The 19331-nt window shown below is 40.4% G+C and overlaps 1 long non-coding RNA gene across 1 annotated transcript; it reads left to right on the forward strand.

Moving 5' to 3' along the window:
• Nucleotides 1-8207: 8207 nt before the first annotated feature.
• LOC122052875 lies at nucleotides 8208-9313 on the forward strand. The gene is made up of 2 exons (XR_006132128.1): nucleotides 8208-8507; nucleotides 8924-9313. It is a non-coding gene; the product is annotated as an uncharacterized LOC122052875 (long non-coding RNA).
• Nucleotides 9314-19331: the final 10018 nt, after the last annotated feature.

Genomic DNA, 19331 nt, shown 5'->3' on the forward strand with positions numbered 1-19331 from the left:
TTGGCAATTAAGAAGTACATATTGTATGAGAGGAAGAGCCCTCCCTCTCATCCAATCAAGACGCCGAAGCAATTAGAGTGGTCCCCTCCAGCTAAGAGAAACAACTCGGGTTTCCAAGGATCTCTCTCGGTTTAAAGGAGTCATTAGTCGGGTACTAGTAAAAATCAAGATATTTTTATGTAGGACATCTTTGATGTAAAATTTATGAGAGAGTTATAAAATTTAAAAAGTTAAATAATTTTTTTTGAATTATTATAGAGGTAAGATTTAAAGTTTGTAGTTTAAGAGCAGTAGTGAAAATATAAATCTATTCTTTTATTTTAAATTTGATGTAATATACATAAAGTTATGCTATGAATTGGATTAAAAGAAAGTTCATTTAGAGTTTTAACCATTGAAATATTGAAGATATTTCAATGAACTTTCATATTATTGATATCGTATATTGGGATCCTGAATAAGTTTATTTAGAATTTTAACCTCTAATGTAAGATTTATGAGAGGGTTTAAAATTTTAAAAATTAAATAAAAAATTTTGAATTATTGTAGAAGTGAGGTTTGATGTTTATAGTTTAAGAACTGTAGTAAAAATATAAATATACTTTTTATCTCGAATTTGATATAATATATAACTTATGCTACGAATTAAATTATAAAAAAAATTATTGAAAATTTTAATCATTAAAGATATTTTAATAAATTTTTATATTATTGATATGATATATTAACATCTTGAAAATAATTCTTCAATGAACTTTCATATTATTGATATCGTATATTGGGATCCTGAAAATAAGTTTATTTAGAACTTTAACCTCTAATGTAAGATTTATAAGAGAGTTTAAAATTTAAAAAATTAAATAAAAAATTTTGAATTATTGTAGAAGTGAGGTTTGATGTTTGTAGTTTAAGAACTGTAGTAAAAATATAAATATACTTTTTATCTCGAATTTGATATAATATATAACTTATGCTACGAATTAAATTATAAAAAAAATTATTGAAAATTTTAATCATTAAAGATATTTTAATAAATTTTTATATTATTGATATGATATATTAACATCTTGAAAATAATTCAGTTAGAACTCTAATTATCGATAATTATTGAAGGTGCACTTATCTGACATGTGTTGGACCAAAGGTTATAGAGCATCAATTACACTTTTCAACGGAAACCTGCCCGATCAAACAAAAGAGGGGTCATTTTGATCACAAGGCCATTTACGAGGAAGTGCAGCTGTGCATAAACTTCTAAAGGCCCAGCATATTCGGGATGTATAATTCTTTACTTGGCTATCCAATATGATGTTAATTAGCGTATATAAGCCGTCTAAGAAATGATCCATGTGTATAGATTTTTGAAATTTAAACAATGCATGCCCAGAGATTGCTACCCTTTGCTACCTATGGATCAGAAATTTAAACAATGCATGGGAAGCGTGTACATACGCTATAAGAACTTTATATAAGGGGTTTAAGTATCGATGGAGATATGCGATATTTACTATTGCACTACAGTCTTCTTGTTGCACTACAGTCGGTCCAAGCACTCTTTGCTTCTTCTTCTTCGTCGGAGACTAACTTGAGCGTCGGAGGACCATTGTCGGGGACCCTTTTCCTGGCTCAGCACTGATGCCACTTGTATTACAGGTCAGAGCAAAGCCCACAGGAGGTCAGCAGAAGTACCACATTCCCGACATCCATCTCATCGCCTTTCGGACATGATCATATTTGGCACTGTCTGTGGGAACATCACCTGCATTTGAGACGAGAAGATGGAAGACGTTGGATGACTCACCATCGTGACGCTCACTCAGGAGAAGCTTGAGATGCTCGTTCAAGCCCGAGCAACAAAAATGATCGAGCAACAACAACAACAAGAGTTAGCGGATCGGCTAGCGCCGCAGCTTGTAACATCGGCAACCAATAGGCGAGCGGGGCAAGAAGATCGAGCGGAGCAACTCTCCGTATGGACAGAACCGAAGGCCGACCGACACATAGGGGGAAGCACCATCCGCGCCGATCTCCTTCCATCGAACTTTGTTCCAAACCCCCTCGGAGATATCCCAGGCGCATCAGGAGCGGGGATCATCTTCAGATGATGCTCCCGTTCGGGATGCACGGAAAGACAAAGCGCCCTGAAGCAACACGTCTCCCGAATGGATCAACCTGTTGGTTGCTACTCGGAAAACCTAGAGGTTCCACTGTAAAAAAATTTTGTACAAAGGTCTAAACCTTTTCCTAGCTACCATGTGTTCTTTTAAATTAAATTTTGGATCGCCTGCGGAACTTAACACGTTTGATCCAAAACTTAATCTATTTGTTCTTTTAGGTTTCGACTTGGATCTCCTGCGGAACTTAACACGTTCGATCCAAATCACCTAAGTTATTAATTCTATTAAATATTAATTTCCATAATTGGTTCCCAGTACTGATGTGGCGAGGCACATGACCTTCTTGGATATGGGAACAACCACCACCGACTAGACAAAACCTTTTAAGGAAAGCTAATATTTAATTTCCTAAAATAACTTTAGGTTAACCGAAAGGAACAATCAAATCACAAGGAAAAGAAGAAAACATAAGAACACTACATCGAAAATAAATTCGAAATACTAGAATCGTAAACCTCTTGTATTTGGTATTATTTCCAAAAATAACTAATATGATGCGGAAAGGAAAAATACTAGTTATACCTTTTAGAAAGACCTCTTGATCTTCTACCGTATTCCTCTTCTAACCTCGGACGTTGTGTGGGCAACGATCTTCCGAGATGAGAATCCACCAAAGCACCTTCTTCTCCTTTCTTCAAGTTTCGGCCAAGCACAAAGCTTCCAAAAGATGAAGATCTTTTCCACCAACCAAGCTCCAAGGGATGCAAGAAACAAGACTCCTTTATCTCCTTTTCTCCAAGCTAGATCCGGCCACTTCTATGCCTCCAAGAGATGATGAAATCTCGGCCACAAGAAGGAGAAGAGAGAAGGAGAAGGAGAACCTCTAGGGACTGGCCATACCAAGGAAGAAAAGAGAGGAAGAAAAAGAATAGAGTTCTCTCACATGAAGGCACCTCTACCCCCTCTTTTATAATCCTTGGTCTTGGCAAATAAGGAAACTTTAATAAAAACTTCCTTAATTTCTTTACCATGAAAAAGAAATTTTAATTAATTAAAATCAAATTCCTCTTCTTAATCAACATGGTCGGCCACACAACAAATCTCCAATCAAAGGAAATTTAATTCAATCAAGAATTAAAACCTTCCTAATTTGTTTCCGGAAATTAAAAAAAAAAAATTCTCTAACAATTTATCCCTTCATGATTGGTTAATAAAAAGAAATTTTATAAATTAAAATCTTTCTTTTAAACATGTGGATAATTTCCAAAAGGAAAGTTATCTTTAAAAATTAAAATCTTTTTTAAAATCTCCTTTCAATCTACAAATAAGGAAAGATATTAAATCTTTTCTTAATCTTTTGTAGAAACTAATAAAAGAGAATTATTAATTTTTAAACTTTCTTTTAAATCATGAACATAATTAAAAGGAAAGTTTTTACCAAAATTAAAATCAACCTTTTAATCTACAAATAAGGAAAGAGATTTAGCTCTTCTCTTAATCTTTTGTAGAATCTTATAAAAGGAAAGATTTAAATTTTTATACTCTCTTTTAAATCATGTTATCCACATAAGAAAAATTTTAAAAAATAAAAATCCTTTTATTTTAATTTGGGCCGGCCACACCAAGCTTGAACCCAAGCTAGGGCCGGCCACCTTGAAGCACCCATGAACCAAACTTTGGTCGGCCTTAGCTTGGTCTCCAAGCTAGCTTGGCCGGCCCCTATGGGATGGGTAAGAAGGTGAGTATAGGTGGGTATAGTACTCTATAATTAAGAGGCTACGATAGGGATCGAGAGGAGGAATTGGTTTTGGTCTCCCGATAAAATTAAGCATCCCGTGTTCGCCCCGAACACACAACTTAATTTTATCAATAATAATCCATTCCACTAGAGAACTATTATTGAACTACCGCACCAATCCCAAATTACATTTTGGGCTCCTTCTTATTATGAGTGTGTTAGTCTCTCTGTGTTTAAGATAACAAATGTCCACTAATTAAGTAAGTTACTGACAACTCACTTAATTAATATCTAGTTCCAAGAGTAGTACCATTTAACTTCATCGTCATGTCGGACTAAGTCCACCTACAAGGTTTAACATGACAATCCTTATGAGCTCCTCTTAGGGACATTCTCAACCTAGATCACTAGGACACAGTTTCCTTCTATAATCAACAACACACACTATAAGTGATATCATTTCCCAACTTATCGGGCTTATTGATTTATCGAACTAAATCTCACTCATTGATAAATTAAATAAATAAATATCAAATATATGTGCTTGTTATTATATTGGGATTAAGAGCACACACTTCCATAATAACCGAGGTCTTTGTTCCTTTATAAAGTCAGTATAAAAGAAACGACCTCTAATGGTCCTACTCAATACACTCTAAGTGTACTAGTGTAATTATATAGTTAAGATAAACTAATACCTAATTACACTACGACCTTCCAATGGTTTGTTCCTTTCCATCTTAGTTGTGAGCTACTATTTATAATTTATAAGGTACTGATAACATGATCTTCTGTGTGTGACACCACACACCATGTTAACTACAATATAAATTAATTGAGCAACTACATTTATCGTAAATGTAGACATTTGACCAATGTGATTCTTATTTCTAGATAAATGTTTATACCAAAAGCTAGGCTTTTAGTATACATCCTAACACAACCGACAGTTCTCAGAGGAGATCTTACAAGACCCTCTATCCCGACACTACACCTCGCTGGCGATCGGGACGTACAACGGGTCGACCGACCCAGATGATCATCTAGATCAGTTCGATAACAAAGCCACGCTGCACCAATATATGGACGGAGTGAAGTGCCATGTCTTCCTCACGACTCTCTCAGGATCAGCGCAGCGCTGGTTTAGAAGACTACCGGATGACTCGATACAAAGTTTCAAGGATTTCCGAGCCGCGTTCTAGCATCACTTTGCCAGCAGCCAACGCTACCAGAAGACAAGTGTTAGCCTCTGTGCCCTGAAGCAAGGGCCCAATGAAGCGCTCTGAGCGTACATTCAGCGCTTCAATCAAGTGGCCATGGACATCCCCTTGGTCTTGTCCGAGACGATGATGAATGCCTTCACCCAGGGGCTCGCCGAGGGAGATTTTTTCCCGTTACTCATTAGGAAGCCGCCCAGGGACTTCGACCATATGCTCAAGAAGGTCAACAAATATATCAATGTGGAAGAAGCTCAGGCGGCCAGAAGAAAGGAGGCACCAACCGAGCATTCGGCGTCGACCGACATTACAAGAAAATTGGGCTTTTATAACACTTAAAAGACAACGCTTTTTTTAAAAAGCGTTGTCGTTTTTTTTTAACAACGCTTTTAGTGAAAAGTACTGTCTATTTCTTTATTTTCTTACTAATAGACAACATTTTTTTTAAAAACTATTGCCTTTTAGTGATTTTTATGGGTCAACGACAACACTTCTTGAAAAGCGTTGTCTATTATCATTTTTTTAGTGTTGTCTATTGTTAAGTTCTCGTCTAAATTAAATCTAGAATGATACAAACCGTTAGATCAAATAAGGAGTTGAAAAACCCTAGGTTTCACTCACTCGCACAAACCTATCTTCCGAAAACCTCCCGAACCCCTCTCACAACTTCGATCATCTCTCGCCTTCTCCATCACTGCCGGCGTCCCTCATTCTCTTCCTCTACCCGATTGGGAGAGGACAGGCTCCCTCTTCCGCCTCCATCTCATCTACAGCCGACGCTAACGCACACAATAGGAGCTTCATCCCAGAATCCGCAGGCCATCTCATCTCCTCTACCATCTTCCTCGCCGTTGACGGCAAGGTCTTCTCACAGAGCTTCCAGATCTGAAAGTCATCTCACGGTGCCTTCATCTTTAGCCCACAACTTCTTCCAATTGGGAGAGGCGCCACCACCGAACTCTACATCACCCTCCTGATTAGTAGAGGTTTCTTCGCCACCACTAGTTTCCTTCCACCTCTCCATTTCAGATTTGAAGAGTAAAGCTTCATCACTAGCCAGCAACCCCTCTCCTCTTCGGATTTGAAGAGGAGAGTTGATCCATCCTTCAACAACCCCTTTATCTTCAGATTCGAAGAGAAGGTTTCATTCTCCATCGACGAGCAGCCATCCACTTCGTCCATAGCCTTCGCTGGTAGATTGGCCGTCAGAGAAGCTCCATCCAGCAGCCCCCTCTCCACTTTGGATTCGAAGAGGAGAGTTCTATTCCGATCCATGCCTATGACATTGGGTTATTTCTATATATGTTGAATTGTGTTATTCTTGTTGATTGTTGAATTGTAACGTAGCTATTCTCCCATGTTTAGAATTGCATGTAATTTTGCTTAATTGAATTCTCGCTCGTTATGTGTTTGATGAAATGCCTCTTTCATTAGTTTGTTTCTAAACTTGCATCTTCTTTGGTTTGAATTCTTGTGATGATTAGTTAGTTGAATGTTTTAGGTTAGATTAGATTAGATTAGTTGAATTTTGACAAATTTATTCATGTGGAAGTTTATTTCTAATATTTCCTAAATTTTTGAATACTCAAAAATAGATTGAAGAGGAATGAAAATGCTCAAAAATAGATGTGGGGAATGTGCTCGACGAGGTCACATTTTGACACTCAAGTCAAAAAAATGAACATTAGGGACTTAGTGCATACCTAAACTTCATTGGCCGTGGTGCCTTTCATTGGCTAGATTGTCCAATTTTCAACTGCTGAAAGTGTTGGACTTCATCGGACAGTCTTAACAAGTATCTGTTTCATGTTGGTTGGAGCACAACTAAAAATGATGGTTCTGCTGTGCCATCTAGGTTATCAATGGTTTGTTTTTTTCATTGCTTATGTGTGATTCTGGTCAAGAGTTCTGATATTTGTGTTCGAGAGAGGATTTTGAACATTATTTCTGACCAAAATACTCTAGTCATCAAGCTGTACACAGTGAGTTCTTCTTATATCCACATAGATTTACATGGTCCAAATATATCTATTGACGTGCAAACATAGTCTATTTCTTGAAGCTTGATCTCTTCATATATATGCCTCTTGCATGGAATAATGTTTTTAGATATTCATATGTAAATTTTCTGGTCATTGCATATCATAGCAACCAATGCTGATGCACAAGAAGTCAAAAACAATTTCATTTTATCAAATTGGACTTGTAAAAGAAATAGGGATCTATGGCTGCATCAATTTTCGACCTTTTAGTTAGCTTGCTAGATTTGAAGTCCTCAATTGTTTTTTCCCAGAATCTACCAATAATTTGAGGAGCAGATCTAGTGGAACAAATCAAACTGCCCTCTTTGTTTAGCAATTGTTTCCTCGATCTTACTTAGCAGATCTATTGGAATGAATTATGCTGCCCTTTTGGTTTAACAATTGTTTCCTTGATCTGACTATTCTTGGATCGGTTGGACCGACTAGAGGGGGTGAATAACCCTGTAAAGTAGAATTATGAATCTTCTCTTGCTTGTCGAGAACCAGTTGACAATTGCCACTCTTTTGAATACTCATTATACTGATCTCTCATATGTTAGGGAAACTAAGCATTGACCTCCAGCTTAATCGATTCCTTGTAGCATTTCATCACATTTCATCACACTTTCCTAACAAGCTCCAATATCTTGCTTGGTTGATAAATGGTGATGCATTAAGTCTTTTTCAATGCAGATGTTAATGGGTCAGAAACAAATTTTGTGTATCACTTCTAAAGGACATCATATCACAGGTAAATTTTAAAGGATACGTATGATATGCTTGTTTAAGTTGATTACATATGATTTTTCTTCTTCATTGCAAGTAACTTTTATGTGAGATATAAATTTTCAGTAATATATATATTCTGCATTGCTGATAACACACATGCCAAACATACAATTTTTACTTTAAGCCTCTTCTCAAGTGCAACAAGAAAGCCACATATAAACATAGCTAAGTGATGCTCAAAATTGCTTGCATGATGCTCTTTAGGAGACATTGATAAGCGAAGAGGAGGATTAAGAAGCACTACTTGATCAGAATATGGAGGATTAAGATGCAGAATATAGAAAAATAAAAGTCCATGGCTGCATATATCAAGAGAGAGGATCGTCATCATTTATCTCCATTCTCTTAGAAAATTACATGGGCCTAATAACTTTTCTTTTTTGTTAAAATTTGTTTGAAAGCGGAGAGTTCTCAAATAAATCTAATAACTTTGAGTGATTGGTAAGGATGTTGGATATGTATCTGTGAGAAAAAAGAGTTCTTTAATGAATCCAAACTAACGTGTTGCTTAAGTATTTTTACCTTAATCTTTTTGATCTTTCATCGATCTATGTTTGTTTTCTTTGATACACTGGTTTGTTCTGCCTTGGTGCAACTTATAGAAGTTCGACCATCATTCCTAGAGGTATGTAAAAAAAATTATTTGGTTTTTAGGTGGATTTGTTCATATTTCTATTGATTGCCCATATTGGTTGTGTGCTTTTGTCATTCTATCTGAGACGAACATCACAATGGGAAGATGTTGTGGAATTCTAAAATAGTAGCATCAACATTTCTGCTAGCACAACCATGACATGGTAGCACATAGTGAAATGTGGATGTTGATTATATAAGATATTGTACATTAAGCCATGAATTTGTTCTCCTTTTTTGGTTTATTAGTTATGTTGTGTTGTTTGTTGATTTAATGCTAAGTAAATTGTTTTGATTCCTACTTCAGAATCTAAGAGTTTATAGAATCTACTAGAGATATTGTTGTTGTTCCATTTTTGTGGATCATCAAGACTAACTTACACTTTGTCTTGAATCTTTTATGTGCAGTGCCTTTTCAGATATTTTAAAGGTGAATGGAGGTATTCAAAAACTCCAGCTAAATAGCTTGGGTATGGATGATTACAGGAGCAACAACTACATACTATGTGGCACTGCATCCGAACCTCATGGGTGTGACTGGGAAGTACTTCGACGAAGAACTATCAAGAAGGCTTTGAGATTTAAGTGAGAATATGGTTAAAGTCAATGAGTAAAGAACATTCAAGTCAAGAGGATAAGTAGCATCTATAAAGATCCTTTAAGTTCATGCAATAAGATGTAGACGATAGAAGTAGTTTTCAGTGTCTCCTAATTAAAATTTCTTTGTATGCAAGTAATTATGCTTGTTATAAAGTGTATGGATGATAATTTATATATTTATCTTGGTTGTTTATTTAATAATATGTCGTTGATTGAAGTAGATTCATTTTCATTTATCTTTTATTTGTCTTTGGTATTAAAAGATCATAGTTTAAAACCTCTTGGATAATGTTTTTTTATGTGTTGTGAAACTGTTGTTTTTGCTAAAGAGGACAACACTTTTTATGCGTTGTCTTTAAAAAAGACAACGCTTTTTATGCATTGTTTTTGTAAAAAACAACAACGCTTTTAAAGAGTTGCAAAAGCGTTGTCTTTTCTATAAACGACAACGCTTTTAAAGCGTTGTCTTTGAGCAGACTTTTAACAACAGTGCTTTTAACAACGTTTTTTCAGCCACATAGACAACGCTTTTAAAGCGTTGTCTATTAGCTTTTTTCTTGTAGTGCGAGCGTCGATTGTCAAGCAGCCATCAGCCATCCAAGGGGCTGAGGGTTGAAGGAGCGAGACCACACCAGGAGACCAGGGCACATGCCGTACAACATGTGGTGTCCGATCGGCTTAAGGCGTCGAAGGGCAAGGTATAAATGTAGGACCGTTGGACTGGCTAGAGGGGGGGGGGGTTGAATAGCCCTGTAAAAAAAAACAAAGACCCTTCTCGAACTTTCAACAGAACACTTGCATAAAGTAAGTTAGCAGTAAATAAAAAGCAGAAAGAAGAGGCTCACAACTTGACTTGGTTACAACCGGGGAGGTTGTTAATCCAAGGAAAGTGATCACACTAAAAACTCCTTCGGGCGGAGAAGCCTCTTACACCAGTGAAAGCACAAAAACAAAAGCTAAACTTGAACAATGAGCGCACAAGTGTTTGGAATGCTAATTACTGAGTTAATTGACAGCTTCTGGACTAAGACTATATTTATAGCCTTGGTCGGGGCGCCTGGAAGGGTTCCGGGCGCCTTGGGGGGGGGGATAAAACTTTATCCCCCAACGTCCAGAAAGCGAAAGACGCGTTCTGGTCAAACCTCACGTTCCGGGCGCCTCGGACTGTTCCGGGCGCCCCGGGCTGCTCCGGGCGCCCCAGACAGTTCCGGGCGCCCCGGAGCAAAAAGTCAACTCTGGTTGACTTTTGCGTCCGGGACCTCTGCTCCGTTTTAGTCCCGCCTCGGTCCGGGTCTTCCGCTCCGGATCCGCTTACTTGGGTGATCTCTGCCATCCGGAAAAGGGCTCATCCGAACCCAACTTCCGGTCTTCTCGAGCGTGCTTCCCTCCGGCTTCTCGTCCCTCGGAATTGCCGCGTGTTTCCTTCTCGTCCGTAGGCGTACTCATCCTCGTCCCTCGATCGTCGACCTTCTCGCGCGTCTCTTGCTCCCGAGCAATCTTCCGCTCGGCTTTCGTCCCTCGAAACCACCGTGCGCTTCCTTCTCGTCGTGTACTCTTCCGGCCTCGTCCCTCGGACGCCAGTCCTTCTCGCTGCGTCTTCCGCTCGAGTACCTGTGCTCCTAAGCTCCTGCATACTTAGACACAAGGTTAAATACACACAGGACCTAACTTGTTGATCACACCAAAACACCCATGGGGTTCCAACAATCTCCCCCTTTTTGGTGTGATCAACCCAAGTTAAGCTAGGGTTAAAATAGACATTAAAATAAAATAACTTAATTTGCAATTTAAGTACAAAAAGATAGAAAAATTAAATCTATCTACCTACCTCCCCCTAGACTTATACTTTCCCTTCTCCCCCTTTGATCACAAAAAAATGGGGTTCCAAGAAAAATAATCTAAGGGCTATAGACTTAAAAAAATATTTCAAAAAAAAAATTCTAAGCTTTTAAGAAATTTAGAAAGTTTTTCTGAGTAATTTAAGCTGAGATTTCTTAAAAAGATTCTTAAAAAAAATGATTTTTGAGAATATTTTTAAAATTTTTTTGAGTAAATAAATTTGAAATAAAATGTTTTGAATAACCTTTTTCAAGCACTAATTAATTCTTGTATTAATGCTTCATTAGTAAGTTAATTAAACATTTATTTCAATATTTTGGCTTCCAGGTCATGGCGAGGCATTAGGCCTTCTTGGTTATTGGAGCAACAACCACTTCCTTAGACAAAGCCTCATAAAGAAATTATTTGTTTAATTTTCTCACTTAAAGCGCTAATTTTAATTTTAAAATTAATTTAAGCATGATTTAGGAACCCAATATAGGTTCCAACCTACTGGATTAATTAAAAAGCTTTTAGGGACATATTTTCTTGAAATGTTCCTAATTTGTCCCGGGTGATATTTAAAGTACCAATTTAAATTATTAAATCTTCTAAAATTAGTTTTAGATGAGCATGCATAGTTTTTCAAGTTATCTACTTGAATTTTCAAATTATCATTTTCAAGTTTCAATTTTTCATTTGTTATTTTTAATTTATCTAATTCTTCTAAGGGACAAGACTTAGCTAGAATTACTTTTAAATTTTTATTTTCACTTTCTAATTTGCAACAATCTTTTGTTAAAAGTTTAACGAACTTAAACATTTTATCGGGAGGAAGAGATCGTATCTGACTTACCTTGTCGATCTCGTTGTCCGTTTCTCCCCCTGAACTGCTGCTTTCTTCCGACGTGTCTCCCCCTTCATCGATGCTCTCGATGCTCATTTCGGAAGAGCTTGAATCGCAGTCGTTGTCTTGATGACTCGCCATCAGTGCGAGTCCAGAGAATGCTTCGACTTCCGATTCGGACGACGTATCGCCCCACGTCGCCTTCAGGGCCTTTCGTTTTTGGATAGACTTCTTACCCTTTTTCTTGTCTTTGTTCTTCAGCTTGGGGCAGTTGTCCTTGACATGCCCTTCTTCGTCGCAATGGTAGCAGCGGATCGTTCTTTTCTTTCTACCCTGTGGATGGTTAGTTTTTCTAGAATTGTATAACTTCTTAAATCGTCTTACCATCATTACCATTTCCTCGTCGTCGAGAGAAGATTCCGATTCAGGTTCGTCTCTCGAAGCTTTGAGGGCGACGTTGTTCTTTGGCTCCCTCATTCCTGCACATCTTGACTCATGCACTTCAAATGTTGAAAAAAATTCTTCTAATGAAATTTTTTCTAAGTCCTTCGAAATGTAAAAGGCATCTACTAATGATGCCCATTTTGAATTTCTAGGGAAGGAATTTAAAGCGTACCTGAGCGAATCTCGGTTACTTACCTCTTCTCCGAGATTCAAAAGTCCGGCGATGAGCTCCTGTATCCTCGAGTGTAGATGTGCAATTGTTTCACCTTCTTCAAGACGGAGGTTGGTGAGCTGGTTGCGAAGTAAGTCCCGTCTCGCAAGCTTGGCTTCAGATGTTCCTTCGTGTAATTCAAGGAACTTCTCCCAAAGCTCCTTTGCCGAATTGTAGGTGCCGACACGGTTGACTTCTTGTGGCGGAAGTACGGTTAGCAGATGGAATTCTGCTTTCTTGTTTGTCACGTACTCGGCCTGCTCTTTCTTTGTCCATTGATTTTTTGCTTTGCCCTCGGGAGCTTCAAAATCGAGTTCCATTATTAATAATAAATCAAAATCAGTACCGAAAAATACCTCCATGTGCTTCTTCCAGCTTGCAAAGTCCCCCTCGAATTTTGGCGGGTGGATGTTAGATCCGGCCATCTCGTTGCTTCGTTCGGCGGTTAGTCCTCCTGAAGCGTCTCGGCTCTGATACCACTTGTAGGATCGTTGGACCGGCTAGAAGGGGGGATTGAATAGCCCTGTAAAAAAAAACAAAGACCCTTCTCGAACTTTCAACAGAACACTTGCATAAAGTAAGTTAGCAGTAAATAAAAAGCAGAAAGAAGAGGCTCACAACTTGACTTGGTTACAACCGGGGAGGTTGTTAATCCAAGGAAAGTGATCGCACTAAAAACTCCTTCGGGTGGAGAAGCCTCTTACACCAGTGAAAGCACAAAAACAGAAGCTAAACTTGAACAATGAGCGCACAAGTGTTTGGAATGCTAATTACTGAGTTAATTGACAGCTTCTGGACCAAGGCTATATTTATAGCCTTGGTCGGGGCGCCTGGAAGGGTTCCGGGCGCCCTGGGGGGATAAAACTTTATCCCCCAACGTCCAGAAAGTGAAAGACGCGTTTTGGTCAAACCTCACGTTCCGGGCGCCCCGGAGCAAAAAGTCAACTCTGGTTGACTTTTGCGTCCGGGACCTCTGCTCCGTTTTAGTCCCGCCTCGGTCCGGGTCTTCCGCTCCGGATCCGCTTACTTGGGTGATCTCTGCCATCCGGAAAAGGGCTCACCCGAACCCAACTTCCGGTCTTCTCGAGCGTGCTTCCCTTCGGCTTCTCGTCCCTCGGAATTGCCGCGTGTTTCCTTCTCGTCCGCCAGCGTACTCATCCGCAGTCTTCGTCCCTCAGTCGTCGACCTTCTCGCTAGCTGCGTCTCTTGCTCCCCGAGCAATCTTCCGCTCCGGCTTTCGTCCCTCGAAACCACCGCGCGCTTCCTTCTCGTCCGCCGGTGTACTCTTCCGCAGCGCCTCGTCCCTCGGACGCACAGCGTGCCGTCCTTCTCGCTAGCTGCGTCTTCCGCTCGAGTACCTGTGCTCCTAAGCTCCTGCATACTTAGACACAAGGTTAAATACGCACATGACCTAACTTAACTTGTTGATCACACCAAAACACCCATGGGGTTCCAACAATAAACACCTATGTTTTGTTCATTCCACCAGTTAGCGACGCACAACATGCGGGACTACCGAGGACTGACACCAATCGTCAGCCAACCAACCCCAAGAGGATACGGTCGTCGATCTCCTTCTCTCGATCAGCGACAAAGGCATTGATCGACCGGGCACCGAGAGGAAGAGAGAAGGGAGCCCGAGCGCCATCACCAACATCAGTGAAGGGAGGACATCGATCCCTCCCGAGTCCCAGCCGTGTGAAATAGGCCATCTGCTCGGGAAGAAGAAAATAGAAACAACGCTTCCCGAGGAGAGATAGGCATGATCGTCGGAGGGCCAACCGGCGGTGACTCCAACCGAGCCAAGAAGTCATACGCTCGGCGGTTGGAGATCCACACTATAGGATGCAGCAAGGAGAAGGCCGAAGGCCCCCATATCAGTTTCGGTCCTAGAGATTTGGTGGGAGTAGAGATTCCTCATGATGATGCTCTGATCATCCGAGCGGTGATCGCTAACTACACCATTCACCGGACTTTCGTCGACACGAGAAGTTCGGTAAACATCATCTTCGAGAAGGCGTGATTACCTACAGATTGATCTAAGCGAGCTGCTGCCCATGGCGACCCCACTTTATGGATTCACACGCAACGAAGTTTTGTCGATCAACCAAGCAAGGTTGGCCATCTCGTTAGGAGAAGAACCGTTGAGGAGGACCCGGACGATCAACTTCATAGTGGTGGACGCACCGTCGGCCTACAACGTGATCTTGGGCTGACTGGCCCTTAACGAGTTCCGGGCGATGGTATCAACTTGTTGCTAGAAGATCAAGTTCCTAGTGGACGATCAGGTGGGCGAGGTTAAAGGCGACCAACTGGTCGCTTGGCGCTGCTATGTTGAGATGATCAAGACCGAGGTAAAAGTCGCTCGAAAGACTCCATGACTAGAGGTAAATGTGTTGGTGTGGTTAGCACTAACGGTGTAACCCAGGTTTTGATGAATGACAAAATATGTTAAGTTAGTCTTGTTGTTGATCTAACACTCTGACCGAGTATGCAGGAGAAGCCCAGACAGGTCGACGGGCTGACCTAATGTTTGGTACGAGGCCCAACTAGGTCGACGGACCGATCGGATAGCTGGCATGAAGTCCAAACAGGTCGACGGGCTGACCGGACATTTGACACGAAGTCCAGCTAGGTCGACGGGTTGACCGGATAGCTGGCAGGTAAGTAAAGGTAAGTCACTGGAAGAGAGTGACTGTGAGGACGCATTCCCGGGAAGGGAACTTAGACGCCGATCCGACTTAGTGTTGGTGCAATCATGCCCTGGAAGTTTCAATGTGTTGACAATTGTTTAAGTTTAGGTTAATACGATGAACCTAACATGCATTGTGAGTTTGCAGGAGAAGTTTCTTGCAGGTCGGAAGACCGGATGCAAGGGAAGTCCAAGAAGATCGAGGACCGGATTCTTGGCAAAGGAGTCCTTGCAGGTCAGAAAATCGGATGCAAGGCAAGAAAAGTCCAAGAAGGTCGAGGACCGGATTCTTGGCGAGAGAAGTTCCTGCAAGTCAGAAGGTTGGATGCGTGTTAAGCTCACTTAGTACAAATCGATTGGTAAATCGATTTAGATATGGCTGTAAGGCAGAATGCCTTTGAATCGATCAGCCGATCGATTGGAAGGAAACCAATTGATCGGCTGATCGATCCAGAAGCACTCTAACTTCTGGATCGATCAGCCAATCGATTGGGGTAAATCCAATCGATCGAGCGATCGATCCAGGAAGCTTCTGTGCGAAGCACAGAATGCTTCTGGATCGATCAACCGATCGATTGGGAAACCAATCGATCGAGCGATCGATTCAGGAAGTTTCTGTGCGAGGCATAGAAGCCTCCTGAATCGATCAGCCGATCGATTGAAGTTACTCAATCGATCGGCCGATCGATTCACAGAGGCATTGCGATTTTGGATTTCACGAGAGTATGTCTGAATCGATTCAAGCACTACACCAATCGATTCAAGTTCAAGTGAAATAATCTACACCGTTGATCTTGACGCGATGGCTTCCAACGGATACTTGTGAATCGATTCAAATTTAATCCCAATCGATCCATGGCGACGATGATGTGAGAAACGGCTAGTTTTCTCGTCATTTAAAAGAGTTTAAAGAAAAAGAAACAAGATCACTTTTGAGAGAAATACTGTTCTATTGCTCTTGGGTGATCAACCTTTGAAGTTCTCAAGATCTCTCAAGGAATTAAAGATCAAGCTCTCCATCTCCCCATGCTTTCAAGATTCACGTCACAAGGAAGAAGCATTTTAAGTTTGTAATATTTCTTTTCTTCTTCATTGTAGTGAGTGTGATATCTTCTCTTGGAAAGGGAGGCTTGTAAGTCTTGTAAGGTTTCTCCACCTTCGGTATTAGTCCGAGAAGGAGAAGTTTGATAGTGAAAGGGTGACGGTGGTGTGGATCCTTGGACTAGTCACCTCCTTGAGGAGATGGATACCAAGTAAATACAAGAGTTAACATTGCCTTCAAGTGTCCGCTGCGAAAGATTGAATTGATCAAGAAAACGAAGTGAGCCATTCACCCCTCCTCTAGCTCAACCGATCCTAACACTTAGAACCATTTCAGAAATCTAAGTCGAGATCTTGACTAGATTCCGGTTTCGGAGAGATGAAATCTAATTAATATTTTATTTAATGATAAACTGTGCTAACACTCTATTTTGCAGGATATATATTTGCCTCAGACTAAAGTTTTCTTGCAAGTAGGGAACCGCTGGAAAACAGGGTCAGGGCGCCCGGGAGGTACTAGGGCGCTCGGAGGCAAATTCTATCCCAAACGTCGCTGTGCCACGTGGAATTAGCTGGTTGGCTCGGCTGTTAGTGAGAGCCCTAGAGCCGATCATGTGATGATTGTTGTATGGACTCGATGTGTCATATTCCTATTTATAAAGATATTTCTTTATGATTATTATATTTACTTGTATTGGTGTCAAATAACTAAGTATAATAGTGTCCTTAAGTAGAAGGTTCTTATCTATATCAATCGATTGGTTGAATTGATAATGAGATGATATAGAGAACACTACTCTTAATCATTCCTAGTCAAGTATTAATATTCAGGGATAATGTTAATACGATGAGACTAGCATGTAGGTCAACTCGATGACTTGATCTCACAAGTCATGAATATTAAATATCAAGTTGACATATGGGTATGCATTGGAGAATGTATGCTGAATGACCCGTCATGAGAAAGTGTCATGGATCGTTATATGAGTGTCATATACTTTCTCATGTGACTATTGGTATGACTCTCAGTCCTTGGACCTGAAGTCACCATGGTTCCCTACATAAGGAGTTGCATACTTTGACTTTGTCAAACGTCACCCGTAAATGGGTGGACTATAAAGGTGACTACTGGGTATGTAACAAATTATGCGGAGGGATGTGAGTGATGTAGATGAGATCTATCCCTCCTATATGACGGGAGTGACATCATGATTCTTCATAGAGTGAAATCACTAAGTGCATGACCATGCCCAAATAAGTCAATAGAGATATTGAGTTCATTTGATTAGAGTGAGTCTACTTGGAGTTCAAGACATAAATTGATTAGAGGATGACACGGCCTATGCCTCAATTGATCAATTTAGATGTCAAGTATAGTAGGACATTGTCACATATTTTGAGAGTCACAATTAGTAGTCACAAAGGTGATGTTGGATCTCAACATTCTTGTAACTTGGGTAGTAATGATGTGTTGCTAGATACCGCTCATTACTTATGTTTCTAAATGAGTTTAGGAGCATTGCCAATGTTACAAGAACCTATAGGGTCACACACAAAGGGCAATTAGATGGAGATTAGGTTCATATGATGGACCAAGAGGATTAGGTTCATGTGATGAACCAAATTAGATTAAGAGTAATCCAAATTAGACTAATTGAGTTGGACTCAATTTGATTCATATGTAGAATGAGTCTAATTTAGATTATGATTCATTGAGTCAATTTAAACCAATGAATAGAGATTCATTAAATTAAATTGAATTGAATCAATGATTAGATTTGATCAACCATGAGAGATAAAATGTCAAGTTTGACTTGACTTGAGAGGGGAGATGAAGGGTCAAGTTTGACTTGACCAATTGCCACCTCATTGTGACTTGGCATGGAGCCGACCAATAATGGTGTTCCACATCATCAAGGCTACATCATAGTGTGCCACCTCATGAGAAAGACCAAGAGCCATGCCTCTTGGTATTACATGGAGGTTTAAAACCCTCCTTTATGTGGTCGGCCACTTTAGTGCAAGCATTGGTGCTTGTTGTAACTTCTTCTTCTTCCTCCTCTCTTCTCTTGTTCTCTCCCTCTCCTCCATTGCCGAAACCATTCAAGGGTGATAGCACACTCTAAGTGGTTTTTCTCCACCTTTTGTCCATGTGGATACGTGTAGAGGAGTGTACACTTGACACTCTACGAGATCCGGCAACCGTTTGGACGAGCGGGATAAGCGAAGGGCATCGCGACAAGGGTAACACTCTTATCATGTAGATCTAAGGTAGATCTAGGATAAACAAACTTGTACATGAATTTTTATTTATCTTCGCACGGAACCGTGGCAAGACTTCGAGGTTTCCGCAACGCAAAAAGTGATTTTTGCGGCTCGAAAGTCCCAAGAAGGAAGGGGCCCCCCAGTGTTGGTCCTCCAACGCTCAAGTCAGTCACCAAAAAGATGGAAGGAAATAGAGCAACAGTAAGCACATACGTGAATAGTGATAATGTATACCTTCGCTGGTGCATGAACCCCTTTTTATATAGCGCCCTCATGGGCAACGTGCACACACCTCAAGATGGGCACACTTCCCTAACTATCCTATGAAATGACTTGTCAAGAAAGTGTCTCTAACACCATACCTTAACAGGACATGCAAATTCTTGATGCGACAGTAGAAGCTTCCATCGTACGATCCGCTAGTTGACCATGTCTTGTTGTCAGCGACATTAGCTCCTAAAGGGATATTAAGAGATATGAAAGGGGTCCCACTATTTGGTGGAGCGGGGGAGCCGCTCGGCCGGGTATCCCCGCCATGTTGACCTCAACTGGTCCACTCCATAATCCCTTAGCTTAATTGATTGTTTTTGCCCAACCAGGCCAGCGCCCTGGTTGCCTTAGCATTCCTCAACTTCATGATGAGCGTCTGACGTTCTTGCCATAGTGCTCTTAGCCATTCAAATTCCATGGCTAGATCTTGTCTTTGTTTTTCATAACCCTTGATCGGAAGGCTCAAAGCGGTCGCCCCTTAGGTTTATAAACCTTTCATCCCTGTCATATTCCATTTGCACCGCTTCTCTTCTCCGTCGCGCAAGCTCTTTATCTTCGCTTTCCGCCATCGATATTCCATAATAATCTCTCTCTCCCTTCCTCCGTCTATTTCTTGATCTTCGTCGGC

Source organism: Zingiber officinale, chromosome 3A (genome assembly GCF_018446385.1).
Source record: "Zingiber officinale cultivar Zhangliang chromosome 3A, Zo_v1.1, whole genome shotgun sequence".
Lineage (NCBI taxonomy): Eukaryota > Viridiplantae > Streptophyta > Magnoliopsida > Zingiberales > Zingiberaceae > Zingiber > Zingiber officinale.